At 41.2% G+C, this 14,953-nt stretch overlaps 1 protein-coding gene across 1 annotated transcript in view; it reads left to right on the forward strand.

The window, feature by feature from the left end:
• The window catches only part of PI4KA (phosphatidylinositol 4-kinase alpha), a 146,525-nt gene that overhangs the window by 755 nt on the left and 130,817 nt on the right, over positions 1-14,953 (forward strand). The window lies entirely within an intron of this gene.

Raw genomic sequence — 14,953 nt, forward strand, 5'->3', positions numbered from 1 at the left:
AGGCGCGGGGCGGGCGCGGGAGGGCCGCGAGCTGCAGGCGGGCGTTCGAGCTGAGGAGGCGCCTTGTGCCATCGCTGGGGCGGAGGCGGCAGTACGGAGCAGTGGGAAGAGCCGAGGACCAGGGTCAAAACCTAGGACTCTGCTCTCGATTTTCCCGTCTTTTTGTCCCGTGACCTTGAGGAGATGCCTTTCTCGTAAAATGGGGGTGCTTTTATCTGCTTTGCCCGTTCCACGGGGTTGGCTTGAAGGACAGATAGAAGAGCGTATCTGAAATGCAGATCTGCTACGCCTTGTTTTTCTGTGAGAATAGAGGGAGCGTTAGACAGGGTAAAAGATTTGAAGGAGGGACAGTGGCAGCGAAGCGGGAGTGAACTGTCAGTGGGCAGAGAATTGAACTTGGGATTCTTCAGAGGAGAAAGAAGAATTCATGCCGGAGGAATCCCTATTTGAGGAGAAAGGTGAAAGTAGAGAATCCTCAAAAATCTGTGGGAAGGACGCAGATTTTAGAGTCAGACCTACATTTGGTCCCTGCACTGTCACTTGCTGTGTGTTCTCTTGGACAGGTTACTTTAAATCTCAGAGCCTCTGTTTCCTTACCTGTGAAATGAAGTGGTTCTGGAGGATTAAATGAGTTCAAGCACATAATCCTTCCTACGGAGCTAGGCACAGAGTGGGCGAACAGTAAAGGTCAGCTTTCCATCGCGGCCAGTGTATGAGGAGATCTGTTGCAGTGTGTTAGCACTGCAGGGATGGGATTGTTTTTCCACGTAGCTTTCTAGCAGATGGAAAAAGAAACATGTCTGACAGTAAGGGAAGAGGAGAAGTGAGTGAGACCTGCCTGCTGCAGTTGGGAGTGGTTTTGTGGCTTGGGTGAGAGGTGAAGCTGAAAGGCTGTTTGGGGCACTTTGGCAGAGGGACCTAGTCCTTCCTTGGCTTTGTGGGTTCTCAAACTTGATTTTGTCATCCACCTGCAGGGTGAGCAGGTCCTGGGAGACTCATGCCAACCCGAGTCCTAAGTAAAGGAGGAGTACAGGAGAAGGGAAAGAATATGAGTTGTAGGCATATGACTGCCTGAATTTAAAGTGTGTATCGTTTGCTTACATTAGCATGACTCTGGGCAGGTCAGTTCCCCCATCTGATCTTCTGCTTTCTTCTGCAAAATACAAGGGCAATACTTGTCAGGAGTATTGTGAAGATCAACAAAATGACAGGAATAAAAGCAGGCACACGGGGCACCTGATGAATAATCACTGTTATTGTTTGAGGAGCATGATTAATGGACCACGGTGCGGATTTATTAAATCAAACTCATCTCAGCTAGTCCCCACATTCTCTTCTTGAAAGGGGGACCAAAAAGCAGATGAGAAGTTTGCTTCTTGGCCTCAGAGAGAAGAGAGTCCAGGGAATTGGAGGATCTTTAAAAAGATAGTCCTGCAGCTGCAGCAATGGTGCCACCCTTTTTCACTCAGTAACTCTGAAAAGTACACCTTAAACTCAACTTGCCTTCTTTGGCCTTCTTAACTAATCAGGAGAACACTGCAACATTGTTAACTGTTTCAGTTGTCAGGATTATATTTTCAAACGAATTAATACAGCCTTTAGGTTGGCAGCTCCCTAGTACCGTCTCTTATTTTGGGAGATACTTCATTTTCATTGGCAACACTTACAAATCACTGAGGCTGCTTGCAAGATTGGCCCTTGGCTGGCATCTGGGAACTTGGCACTTGAATTCTTCCCTCCATTCCCTAGCCGATAAGGGTGGTTCACTATGTCTGGACTCTGTGTAAACCTGATTTACGTTGAACACCTGCTTTCCTTCTGGGAATCTGGAATTTTGATGGTTGCTAGGTAGACAGTGTGTGTGTGACCAGCCCCCAGTAAAAACCTTGGGTGCTGTGTCTAATGCACTTGCCTTCGCACAAACATTGCACATTTGTTACTGAATTGTTTGCTGCTGTAAAAGGGAGCATGCTCAGGGTATACCCACCCAGGAGGGCGAGAAGGTGAGGAAGCCCGTGCACAGGTTTCTCTACATTTCACTTGTGTCGTTTTTTCTTGCTGATATCCTTTCACTGTAATGAAATTTAGCCACAAATACAGCTATATATACATGTAGGTGGTCTTGGGGACTCCAGAACACCTTCTTTCTTAGAGGAAGCTTCTGTAGGTGGCTGATCCCATCTAATATATGTGAATTATTCTTATCTTCATCTAGGACCTTGAGATTGGATTGTGCTTGGGATCATTGTTACTAGTTAGTCCTATAATATATGTCTGCTTACTGCATTCCCCTACTTTAAAACCATTGACAAGAAGCCCTTAGCATTCCTAAGGAAGAGATTCTTGAGGTTCTTAAGAGTAAAGGAATTTCTGAGTACCTACCTGCCATAATAAAGACGGAGACTTAAGGGGGGAGATAAAGGTTGAAAAACCTCTCGGGGCTGGCCCCGTGGCCGAGTGGTTAAGTTCGTGCGCTCCGCTGCAGGTGGCCCAGTGTTTCGTTGGTTCGAATCCTGGACGCAGACATGGCACTGCTCATCAAGCCACGCTGAGGCAGCGTCCCACATGCCACAACTAGAAGGACCCACAACGAAGAATATACAACTATGTACTGGGGGGCTTTGGGGAGAAAAAGGAAAAAAATAAAATCTTAAAAAAAAAGTTTGAAAGAAAGAAAAACCTCTCTCTCTCTCTCATTTCTTTGTTTCTATTCTTCTCTCTTGTCTTTTTGTCCAGAGGAGGCAGAGGACTGAGTGGGGCTTGGTCCAGTTAGGGTTGACCTGAGGAAGGCTAAATTTTCTCAACTAGACCTAACATCTCAATTCAAACATTGGTAGCTCAGGGAACCTTGACATGCTTTTAGTAGCACTTGAGGCACATTAATGACGTAACTTTCTCTATCTTTGTCCCTGTACCTGCCACAGTTGTGTTTACTTACTCCACTCGCCCACTCTAATCCCAAGTTGTGAAACCAAGTGCTACTTTGGTGGGTTTTACTTTTTTCTTTAACTTTCTTAACTCACTCTTTCATTCAGAAAACATTTATTGACACCTGCTCTTAATTGGTATGTGCTAGGCAAGGTGAATAAGAAACAGTCCTAATTTGGTTGCTTAGGTGACCAACAATAAGTCAGATTTGTTGCAAGTCCCCTATCTACTCTTTTTTTCTAAAAGATTTTATTTTTTTCCTTTTTCTCCCCAAAGCCCCCCAGTACATAGTTGTATATTCTTCGTTGTGGGTCCTTCTAGTTGTGGCATGTGGGATGCTGCCTCAGCGTGGTTTGATGAGCAGTGCCACGTCCACGCCCAGGATTCGAACCAACAAAACACTGGGCCGCCTGCAGCGGAGCCCGCGAACTTAACCACTCGGCCACAGGGCTAGCCCCATCCCCTATCTACTCTTGTATCCCAGGTCTGGAGATCAGACACCTGCCGTGTTCAGATAGCCAAACTAAGACCCCTCGGCATGTGTTCTCTGACGCATGTCTGAGTTTGACCTTTTCCTGGTGGGCTACCCCTTAGACTGCAGTCCCACCCCTGGGGCCCACCTCTGGGATTGCAGCCCACCTCTGAGGACGCCCTCTGTGAAACCCTCTGGACCATATTTCACTCAGTCTTTAGCCCTCTCCCTCGGGGAGAAAGATGAGAAGAGAAAAATAGACAAGAAAGAGTCATGTCTACACTAGAATCCCCATGTACAGTGGGTTTCCATACTCCCTGTTTCTGGTTTCTATCTGCCTGCCTGTCTTGTTCTACTTTCCTGGTTCTCACTTGTCTTCAGAATGTTGCTGAGCTGCCCCTGCCAAGCCTCTTCCACGCTCTGCCTAGTTATACTCGTCTGTATCTAGGAAATCAGGTGAACTGTTCCTGCCTTTCCTAGTCTGGTGCCATAGTAATGGAGACCCCAACCTGGGATATGGAGAGTTTTGGGCAGACCTGCAAAGTCAGCAGCATTCCTTGGGCTTTTATTCCTCTTCCCACCCTCAGGAGGCTTTGATCAGAGTCCTTTCTCTTTTTTTCAGTTAGAATGGCAGAATCTCGAGGAGTCTTAGTTAACTATTGATCTGATGTTTAAATGGCACTGCAGCATTAGGGACAACTGGACTCTCCCTGGTGGACAGATGTGCTCCAGAAGATGAGTTGGTTAATTGTCTGATTGGAGGAATGTGTGGCCAGGTGCTTAGGGCAGTGGGCTCTCTTGAGTTGATGGTTATCCAGTCTGTCCTTTAGAGTGGTCTGCCATGGAGTAAAAGTCATGGTGTTGGCATTTTTCCAGCATCATGAAGCTGAAAATTTCACATCTTTACTTGCTTTCCTCTATGAGGCAATGTTAAAAAGAACCATTGTACAGTGAGAGGAGAGAGAATGAGCATTGGCAGAGGAGATTCATGTTGCTAGAACCATTGTTATTAACACAACTCTAAAATATTTTAAGGAGAAATTGAAAGAAGAAAAAGTCTTTACCTGGAATTATGCCACATTACCTGTATTAGTTTGCTAGGTTTGCCATAACAAAGTACCACAGTGGCTGAAACAAGAGAAATTTATTTTCTCACAATTCTGAAGGCTAGACGTCCAAGATAAAGGTGTCAGCAGCGTTGGTTTCGTTTGAAACCTCTCTATTTGGCTTTTAGATGGTCGTCTTCTCCGTGTATGGTCGTCTTCTCCGTGTCTTCACATAGTCTTCCCTTTGTGCCTGTTTACATCCTAATCTCCTCTTCTTATAAGAACATCAGTCAGATTGATAGGACTGGTCCACCCCTAATCACCTTGTTTTAACTTAATTACCTCTTTAAAGACTGTACAAATGCAGTCACATTCTGAGGTACCTGGGGGTTAGGACTTCAGTATGTGAATTTCAGGGGGAGCACAATTCAGCCCATCACATTAACCCATCAGCACTTTCATTTCTTAGAGTTCCTTTTTTGTGTTTAAACATATATAGCTATATTCACTTTGTTTCCTTTTTCAAAAATAGCCCATATTTATTATTTTAATGACTGCATGTCACTTTTTATATTGACAGACGATAATTTACATAAGCATTTCTCTGTTTAGACTTACTAGTTTTTCCCTTGTAAAACAGCATTTTTGTACACCCAGCATTTTGTCTTCTGAGTTACAACCTTGTGTCACATTTTAGGTGGGGGCACCGGCAAAGTGGTTAAGTTTGGTTAAGTTTGCGTGCCTGCTTCTGCAGCCTGGGGGTTCCCGGGTTGGGATCCTGGGCGTGGACCTAGCACCACTCGTCAAGCCATGCTGAGGCGACATCCCACTTAACAGAAGGAGGAGGACCTACAACTAGTATATACCACTATGTAATGGGGGGCTTTGGGGAGGGGAAGAAAAAAAAATTGTAGATGGGTCTTGATATTTACTCCCAACTGTTTTGAAAGGACTGTGCTTAATTATGATGGCATCAGCAAGACACCTTATGTGTATTTATCTATAGCTTCACCATTGTTGGATTTTATTTTCTTTTATTTTTTTCTAGCCAACTCAGTAAGCATCAAAATGTACCTTATTCTTTTGATCCCAAGATAATGATATTTGACCATGGTTGGCTTTGTTCTATCATAAATTAAATAAGCAAAAGCCCTCACAAGACAGAAGTGCTAGGATCTTGTAATATTGCCATGTTCTTGTTTTCTGCTGTGTGGAAACTCGAATTCAGTGTTCTCTTCAGACTTGGAGTCCTGTTGCTTGAATATTGACTCTAGCTGTGCCCACTCTGGGTAGTTTATTTTTGACAGCTGATTCTACGAGGTGTGCACACAATCTCAAGGCTTAACTAATTTACAGATTAGTAGCAGCAGTGATACGTGCAGGACTGGCTACTGTCTGTCCAGAAGGGAGCCAGTGGTGGACTATGTGACTTTTCAGAAAAAATTTCCTGGAAAGAGGTTATTTGTTTGGCATTTTGCTGGAGTGGGGGTGGAAGGTACAGATAACTTTTTCTTTGGGCCCCAAACCTTTTCTCTGTGGCTCTTGACAGGTATGTGAAAAATGTAATAGAAGGTAAAAAATTGAAACGTGCACTAAGAAAGTGCAAGCGTTTGGGACACTTGCAGGGAGGTTACTTTCGGCTGAGATTTTAAATGGGGGGGCGTGGAAGTGATGGAGAGGGGCATTTATAAATGCCAGGAGTGGTTGGTGAGGGAAGATCATCACAGATGGAGAGAACAGAGAGCAAAGCACAGAGGAGAATGACGAACAGCAGATAATAGGGTTTGGCAGGAACAGTATATTTAAAGGGAAGGGTGAAGAAGAGACTGGAGAAGAAAGCAGGTGACCTCATATGTGGTCCCAGACTCAGAGGTTGGATTTAATTGATGAGACAGGGAAGAGTCCTTGAATGTTGCAGGGCCTGAGAGTTATGTGTGTCAGGAAGATTATTATGGCTGCATTGTTTGTATTGATGGCTTTAGAGAGTCTCAGAATTGATGTCATTAGCTGTTTGTTCCCCCAGAGGGCAGAAGTGTTCTATTTCTGACTCCTTACTGCTGATTCCCTTTTCTGCTTTGTTTGCGGTATCCCCCAGTGGAGATGTAGTTGCCTCTAAATCACCAGCAGCTATTCCCATCATTGATTTTTTAAAAAAATTTTTTTTAAAGATTTTATCTTCCTTTTTCTCCCCAAAGCACCCTGGTGCATAGTTGTATATTCTTAGTTGTGGGTCCTTGTAGTTGTGCTATGTGGGACGCTGCCTCAGCGTGGCTTGATGAGTGCTGCCATGTCTGCGCCCAGGATTCAAACCAGTGAAACACTGGGCCACTGCAGCGGAGCACGCGAACTTAACAACTCGGCCACGGGCCGGCCCCCCATTATTGATTTTTTAAAATTTTATTTTAGGGGCTAGCCCGGTGGCTCAGGGGTTAAATACGCACATTCCACTTCAGTGGCCCAGGGTTCGCCGGTTCGGATCCCTGGTGCGGACATGGCACCACTTGGCAAGCCATGCTGTGGTAGGCATCCCACATATAAAGTAGAGGAAGATGGGCATGGATGTTAGCTCAGGGCCAGCCTTCCTCAGCAAAAAGAGGAAGATTGGCAGCAGATGTTAGCTCAGGGGTAATCTTCCTCAAATAAATAAATTAAATAAATACAATTTTATTTTATTTCATTGAGGTAATAATAATTTATAACATTGTGAAATTTCAGTTGTACATTATTATTTGTCAGTCACTGTGCATATGTGCCCCGCCCCCCAAGCCCCTTCCTCTCTGGTAATGCTCATCTGTTCTTTTTGTCCGTGTGTTTGTTTATCTTCCACAGATGAGTGAAATCGTAAGGTGTTTGTCTTTCTCTGTCTGGCTTATTTTGCTTAACGTAATACTTTCAAGTTCCATCTATGTTGTTGCAAGTGGGACAATTTTGTCTTTTTTTATGGCTGATTAGTATTCCATTGTGTATATTTACCACATCTTCTTTATCCAGTCATCAGTTGATGGGCACTTGGGTGGCTTCCACTCTTGGCTATTGTGAATAGTGCTACAATGAACAGGGTGGGTGCATGTGTCTCTTTGTATTGTTGATTTCAAGTTCTTTGGATAAATACCCAGTAGTGGGATAGCTGGGTCTACGGTATTTCTATTTTTAGTTTTTTGAGCAATCTCCATACTCTTTTCCATAGTGACTGCACCAGTTTGCACTCCCACCAGCAGTGTATGAGGGTGTCCTTTTCTCCACATCCTCTCCAACATTTGTTCTTTTTTGTTTTGGTAATTATAGCCATTCTAAGAGGTATAAGGTGGTATCTCATTGTAGTTTTGATTTGCATTTCCCTGGTGATTAGTGATGTTGAGCATCTTTTCATGTGCCTATTGGCCATCTGTATATCTTCTTTGGAAAAATGTCTGTTCATATCCTCTGCCTATTTTTTGATTGGGTTGTTTGGTTTTTTTGTTGCTGAATTGTATGAGTTCTTTAGATATTTTGGAGATTAACCCCTTGTCATATATATGATTTACAGATATTGTCTCCCAAATGATGAGTTGTATTTTTGTTTTGTTCCTGGTTCCCTTTGCCTTGCAGAAGCTCTTTAGTCTGATGACGTCCCATTTATTTTTTCTTTTGTTTCCTTGCCAGAGGAGAGATGGTATTCAAAAATGATGTTAAAGAGTGTACTGCCTGTATTTTCTTCTAGGAGTTTTATGGTTTTCACGCCTTACCTTCAAGTCTTTAATACATTTTGAGTTAATTTTTGTGTATGGTGAAAGATAGGGGTTCACTTTTGTTCTTTTGCATGTGGCTGTCCAGTTTTCCCAACATGACTTTCATTTCTTCATTGTAAGTTCTTAGCTCCTTTGTCGAAGATTAGCTGATTGTAGATGTGTGGTTCTGTTTCTGGAATTTCAATTTTGTTCCATTGATCTGTGTGCCTGTTTTTGTACCAGTCATGCTGTTTTGATTACTATAGCTTTGTAGAATATTTTGAAGTCAGGGATTGTGATGCCTCCAGTTTTGTTCTTTTTTTCTCAGGATTGCTTTAGCTATTTGGGGTCTTATATTACCCCATGTGAATTTTAGGATTTTTTGTTCTACTTCTGTGAAGAATATCATTGGAATTCTCACTGGGATTGCATTGAATCTGTGGATTGCTTTAGATAGTATGAACAGTTTAAGTATGTTTATTCTTCTCATCCATCTGCATGGAATATCTTCCATTTCTTTATGTGATCATCGATTTCTTTCAGTAATGTCTTATAGTTTTCATTGTATAGATCTTTCACCTCCCTGGTTAGATTTTTCCCCAGATATTTTATTCTTTTTGTTGTGTTTGTAAGTGAGATTGTATTTTTGAGTTTTCTTTCTGTAAGTTCATTATTAGAGTATAGAAATGCAACTGATTTTTTAAGTTGATTTTGTACCTTGCAACTTTGCTGTAGTTGTTGATTATTTCTAATGGTTTTCTGATTGATTCTTTAGGATTTTCTATATATAAAATCATGTCATCTGCAAACAGTGAGAGTTTCACTTTTTCATTACCTGTTTGGATTCCTTTTCTTTTTCTTGCTGAACTGGTCTGGCCAAAACCTCCAGTACTATGTTGAATAAGAGTGGTGATGGTGGGCGTCATTGTTTTGTTCATGTTCTCAGAGGGCTTGTATTCAGTTTGTCCCCATTGAGTATGATGTTGGTTGTGGGTTTGTCATATATGGCCTTTCTTATGTTGAAGTACTTTCCTTCTATACCCATTTTATTGAGAGGTTTTATCATAAATGGATATTGGATCTTGTCAGATGTTTTCTCAGTATCTATTGAGATGATCATGTGGTTTTTATTCCTCATTTTGTTAATGTGGTGTATCACATTGATTTGCAGATGTTTAACCATCCGTGCATCCCTGGTATAAATCCCACTTGATCATGGTGTATCATCGTTTTGATATATTGCTGTATTCAGTTTGTCAATATTTTGTTGAAGATTTTTGTATCTATGTTCATCAGTGATATTGGCCTGTAATTTTCCTTGTATGTGTTGTCCTTGTCTGACTTTGGGATCAGGGTGATGTTGGCCTCCTAAAATGTGTTAGGAAGTGTTCCGTCTTCTTCAATTTTTTGGAATAGTGTGAGAAGGATAGGTACTAAATCTTCTTGGAATGTTTGGTAGAATTTTCTAGAGAAGCCATCTGGTCCTGGACTTTTATGTTTTGAGAGGTTTTTGATTACTGTTTCAATCTCTTTACTTGTGATTGGTCTATTCAGATTCTCTGGGATGGCGTTCTTCTTGGTTTAGTTTTGAGAGGTTGTATGAGTAAGAATTTATTCATTTCTTCTAGATTGTCCAATTTGTTGGCATATAGTTTTTCATAGTATTCTCCCATAATCCTTTGTATTTCTATGGTTTCAATTTCATTTATTTATGCTCTTATTTCTATTATTTCCCTCCTTCTGCTGACTTTGGGCTTTGTTTGCTCTTTTTCTAGTTCTCTTAGGTGTAGTTTAAGATTAGTTATTTGAGATTTTTCTAGTTTGTTAAAGTGGGCCTGAATTGCTATGAATTTCCCTCTTAGGACCTCTTTTGTTCCATATGAGTTGGTATGGTGTATTTTCATTTTCATTTGTTTCCAGATATTTTTTGATTTCTTCTTTAATTTCTTCAATGATCCATTGGTTGTTCAGTGGCATGTTGTTTAGTCTCGACATGTTTGTTACTTTCCCAACTTTTTTCTTGTAGTTGATTTCTAGTTTCATGGCATTATGGTTGGAAAAGATGCTTGATATGATTTTAGTCTTCTTAAATTTGTTGTGGCTTGCCTTGTTTCCCAACATGTGGTCTGTCTTTGAGAATGTTCCATATGCACTTGAGAAGAATGTGTATTCTGCTGATTTTGGATGGAGTGTTCTATATATATATCTATTAAATGCATCTGGTCTAGGTTTTCATTTAGTTCCACTATTTCCTTGTTGGCTTTCCATCTGATTGATCTATCCATTGATGAAAGTGGGGTGTTATGGTGCCCTACTATTATTGTGTTGTTGTTAATATCTCCTTTTGGGTCAATTAATAGTTTCTTTATGTACTTTGGTGCTCCTGTGTTAGGTGCATGTATATTTAAAAGTGTTATGTCCTCCTGGTGGAGTGTCGCTTTTATCATGATATACTGCCCCTCTTTATCTCTCATTGTCTTTTTTGTCTTGAAGTCTACTTTGTCTGATATAAGTATGGCAACACCTGCTTTCTTTTGTTTGCCATTAGCCTGGAGCATCATCTTCCACCCCTTCACTCTAAGCCTGTGTTTGTCTTTAGAGCTGAGATGTGTTTCCTGGAGGCAGCATATTGTTGGGCCTTGTTTTTTAATTCATCCCACCACTCTGTCTTTTACATTTAGGGTGATTATTGATATATGAGGGCTTAATGCTGCTATTTTATCACTTGTTTTCTGGTTGTTCTGTATTTCCCTTGTTTCTTGTCCCCTGTATTTTGGACTGCCAATTCAGTTTGGTGGCTCTCTATAATTGTTTTCTCTTTATTTATCATTTTTGTCTCTGTTCTGATTTTTTGTTTAGTGGTTATTGTGAGCTTTGTGTATAAGATCTCATAGATGAGATAGTCCATTTTCTGATAGCCTCTTATTCCCTAAGTCTAAGCAGATCCCTTTCCTTTTCCCTTCTAAGTTATTGTTGTCACAGCTTATTCCCTTTTGTGTTGTGAGTTTGTGCTTAAGTGAACTGATTATATTTATTCTTGATATTTTCCTTCCTTCTTTCTTTAATGTTATAATTGTTTGTTAATCTGTTCTGATAGAGAGTTGCAATTTTCTGATTTTGTCTGCCTATTTATCACCTTACTCAAGGCTTTGTAAACCACCCCCCCCTGCCTTTTTTGGGGGATATGAGGGCCTTCTTGATCATTTCTTGTAGGTGGGGTCTTGTGGTGATGAACTCTCTCAACTTTTGTTTATCTGGGAAAGTTTTTATTTCTCCATTATATCTGAAGGATATTTTTGCTAGATAGAGTATTCTTGGTTGAAAGTTTTTGTCTTTCAGAATTTTGAATATATCATTCCACTCTCTCCTAGCCTGTAAGGTTTCTCCTGAGAAATCTGCTGATAGCCTAATAGGGGTTCCTTTGTAGGTTATTTTCTTCTGCCTTTCTGCCCTTAATATTTTTTCTTTGTCATTGACTTTTGCCAGTTTTGCTCATATATGCCTTGGAAGAGGGCTTTTTACATTGATGTAGTTAGGAGTTCTATTAGCTTCTTTTACTTGAAATTCCAGATTCTTCCCTGGTTTGAGAAGTTCTCAGCTATTATTTCTTTGAACAATCTCTTTGCTCCTTTCTCCCTCTCTTCTCCTTCTGGAATAGCTATAATCCTCATGTTGCATTGCCTGACTGAGTTGGATATTTCTTGGAGACTTTTTTCATTTCTTTTTAGTCTTAGTTCTCTCTCCTCCTCCATCTGAAGCATTTCTATTCCTATTCTCTAAATTGCAAATCTATCCTCCATAATATCAGTTCTGTTATTTAAGAACTCCAGATTTTTTTTTATCTCATTCATTATGTTTTTCATCTCCAACGTTTCTGGTTGGTTTTTCTGTATGGTTTTAATCTCTTTTGTGAAGAAGTCTCCCTATTCATTAATTTTGTTCCTGATCTCATTGAACTGTCTTTCTGAATTCTCTTGTAACTTGTTGAGTTTTTTTTTAATCATAGCTATTTTGAATTCTCTGTCATGTAGATTGTAGATTTCTGTGCTTTCAGGCTTGATTTCTGGGTTTTTGTATTTTTCCTTCTGGTCTGGAGTATTACCTCTTCATACTATTTGATGGGGTGGATTTGTGCCTTCACTTAGTGATAGTATCTGGTCGCAGATTCCACCTGCCACCACTGGGGGTTGGGTGGGCAGGAGCTGTGTATTCTGTGCCTGCCACAATCCCTGTCAGCTGTGCCTCTCCAAGCCTGGGCCACTCCTTGGGACCACATGGCCCTGTGGGCTCTTCCACAGAATGGGAAGTTATTGCACAGGGGCTCAGGGCTGCTACCACCTGCTCCCACAGTCCCACCGAGATATGCTGCCCTCTTTGGTACCACAGCAGTACTGTGGGTGTTCATAGCAGCCAGGAACTTGTTCACCTGGGCAGATCTGTCGCTATCTCCTCCTAGGTCACACCAGCTGTTGTGCTTGGTGGGTGGTGCCTTCCCACTGTGTCGAAGCCAGAGCCACTCCCTGAGACCGTGGCAGTACCGTGGGCTCCCCCACCAGATGAGAAAGTGATCATGTGGTTACTCAGGGCTGCTGCCACCTGCTCCCACAGTCCCCCCGCTTTGGGGCCTCAGTAGTATTATGGGCATTCATGGCAAATGGGAACTTGTTCACTTGGGTGTGCAGATTCTCCACCATCTACTCCTAGGTTGCACCAGCTATTGTGCTTGGTGGATGGGGCCTCACCACTGAGTCTGACCCTGGGCCCTCCCTGGGGACCGTGGTGGCACTATGGACTCTCCCACCAGACAAGAAAGTGATCACGCAGGGGCTCAGCACTGCCATCACCTGTTCCCGCAGTCACAGTGAGATGTGCTTCAACCCTCAGGACTGCAGTGGTTGTATAGGCATTCCAGCTGGGAGGGCAGTCGCATGCCTGTATAGGGCTGCCAGAGGACCAGAGAGTGCTCACCCATCTCCACCACCTCCCCAGGCATAGTCCATCCACCTTCAGATGTGTAACTGCATGGGTCTCTCAGGCATCCTGATGTGCTGTGTGGGTGTCCTCCGCTGATCAGTGAATGTCCATTTAGTTGTAGTTCAAACAAGGAGAGACAAAGGGAACAGCTCACTCCACCATGTTGCTGATGTCACCCCCATCATTGATTTTAATTGCTGAAATTTATCTATGCACATTTTCCTGTTTCCTTGTGTATATATTTATTTTTGTATTTGCTTCTCTCATGTATCTTGGCATTTTGGAAAAAAGCTTGGCCTTTTATGAACATTGCCAAGCCAGCCAAAACACTTCTTTCATTTGTGTGATAAACTCACACATAAATACAGAGTTGAGGCAAAAAATCCTCAAGTTTCACTTGCATTTAGTCATTGAGTTCTGAGAGACTCTATTTCTGCTGCCAAAGCCATTCTCTCTTCATGAATGTTTCTGTGTTTAGAACCCATCTTGAATCCTGGATTCAGGAGAACCAAGGCTGTACCGTTATGAAAGCAAAGGATGGTGACATTCATTCATTCATTCAATAAATCTTCAAGTGCTTGCTGTGTGCCAGGCACTGTGCTAGGCCCTGGAGGGGCCCAGTAGAAGGATGAATAAATAGACATGGTCTTGCTGTCATGGAGTTTACCATGTAGAGAGAGAGAGAGGGACAAACAAAAAGCATTAAACAAAAAGTTACAAGTAAATATAATTTAAAATGGTAACAAGTGCCATGAAGCAAAAGTAAATGGTGTTGGGGAATTTATCTCAGTTTTAAAAAAAGATAAATGATGTGAGGAGAGATGAAATGGGGTCCTGATTTATATGGGGATCACTGGAGACGTTAAACAGAGCTAAAGAATGAATAGGAGTTAGCCATTGGAATATATACAAAGGAATACTCCTAGCAGAGGGTGCAGCTTGTACAAAGGCCCAGAGGTAGGAACATTTTTGACTCATTTGCTGACCTTAAAGAAAGCTATTATAATGGTTGCAGGGTAGGAAGCTAGGGTGGCACAAAAACAGGCTGGGGAGGTGGACAGGCTTTGATCCCCCAAGGCAGGTTGTGGAAATGATTTTTCAGCTTTATCTTAAAAGCAACTTAATAGTTTAATAGCCTTTAGATGATCAGTGAAAAACTTAAAATATTATAAGAAGTAAAATTTTGATTATAATTAGCATATAAATAGAATTGTTTTAAGACCACTTTAAATAGATTTGTGAAAATTACTGTTAGTATAAATGTTAGGTATTGTTTTCTTAGATGTCTTTTCTCACTTAGGAAAATAGTCTGTTAGATCTTTTGAGAAGTTATAATTACAATTATGTAATTATAGGATCACAGGATTTTCAATATCAGCATTTAAAGATATAAATTTCCCTCTAAATGCTGCTTTAGCAGCATCCCACAAATTTTGTAAGTTGTATTTTCTTTTTCACTATGTTCAAATATTTTCTCCCATTTCCCTTATGATTTCTTCTTTGATTCAGAGGTATTTGGAGGTATGTTGTTTAGTTTCCAAAAATTTGAGGGTTTTATAGATTTTTTCTGTTGTTGATTTCTAATTTAATTCTGTTGTAGCCAGATAATATACTCTAACTTCAGTTCTTTTTAATTTATCGAGACTTGTTTTATGAACCAGTATATGTAAGATGTATCTTGGTGAATTTTCCAATTGTACTTAAAAAGAATGTGTATTCTGCTTTTGTTGGATGGAATTTTCTATAGATGTTGGTAAGGTCAAGTAAGTTTTTCAGGTCTTCAGTTGCTGATTGTCTGTCTGTTTGTTTTATCAATTACTGAGAGA

Source organism: Equus caballus, chromosome 8, assembly GCF_041296265.1.
Source record: "Equus caballus isolate H_3958 breed thoroughbred chromosome 8, TB-T2T, whole genome shotgun sequence".
Lineage (NCBI taxonomy): Eukaryota > Metazoa > Chordata > Mammalia > Perissodactyla > Equidae > Equus > Equus caballus.